Source organism: Suncus etruscus, chromosome 12 (assembly GCF_024139225.1).
Source record: "Suncus etruscus isolate mSunEtr1 chromosome 12, mSunEtr1.pri.cur, whole genome shotgun sequence".
NCBI classification, from domain to species: domain Eukaryota; kingdom Metazoa; phylum Chordata; class Mammalia; order Eulipotyphla; family Soricidae; genus Suncus; species Suncus etruscus.
This window is the reverse complement of record NC_064859.1, coordinates 74,458,325-74,459,040: the sequence shown is the minus strand read 5'-3', so window position 1 is coordinate 74,459,040 and position 716 is coordinate 74,458,325. Positions and strand designations below refer to the sequence as shown.

The following is a 716-nucleotide window of genomic DNA, read 5'->3' as shown; positions in this document are numbered from 1 at the left end:
TTTGTAAGTATGTATGTATGTATGTATGTATGTATGAAAGTCCTTATTTTCCAATCTTTAATTCTTGTGATATGCAGTATTGTATATCTTACTGTTCTGCATCTTTCTTTTTTTTTTTTTTTTTTTTTTTTTGGTTTTTGGGCCACACCCTGTGATGCTCAGGGGTTACTCCTGGCTATGCGCTCAGAAGTTGCTCCTGGCTTCTTGGGGGACCATATGGGACGCCGGGGGATCGAACCGCGGTCCGTCCTAAGTTCTGCATCTTTCAGTCATTGGAATAAGTACTTACATGTATGGAATCCAAATTCTTATATTTTCCAATTGAATATTGAGGTAATAGGAATTTAGAAATAAGCCCCTGGCAATGGGCAAAGAGATACCTCATTAGTGGTATTAATTACTCTTATATCAGTCAGGGGCAAAGCAGATGGTCCTTTATTCATTGTAGCTTGATGTCTGGATTGGTGGCCAGAGCTGTTTATGCTTGGGGCACATAAAAAAAAAGAAATTTAGAAATAAATTTATAAATCATCAACATATCCTTTCCATAAAATATGCTGTTAGTTTTTTTAAACACTGAATATAGTTTTAGAACTCTAGAATGTATAGTGTTAGCTCCAAAATATTTATTTTTGAATGATGGATGGTATATTTTTGAGTAATATTTCAGTCCTGTGACCAATATGTTCTAAGTATATTATCTCTTTAAGTATAGA

The 716-nt window shown here is 34.4% G+C and overlaps 1 pseudogene; it reads left to right on the top strand.

Annotated features, from left to right (window-relative positions):
* Nucleotides 1-353: 353 nt before the first annotated feature.
* LOC126024903 (uncharacterized) lies at nt 354-497 on the top strand (annotated as a pseudogene).
* Nucleotides 498-716: the final 219 nt, after the last annotated feature.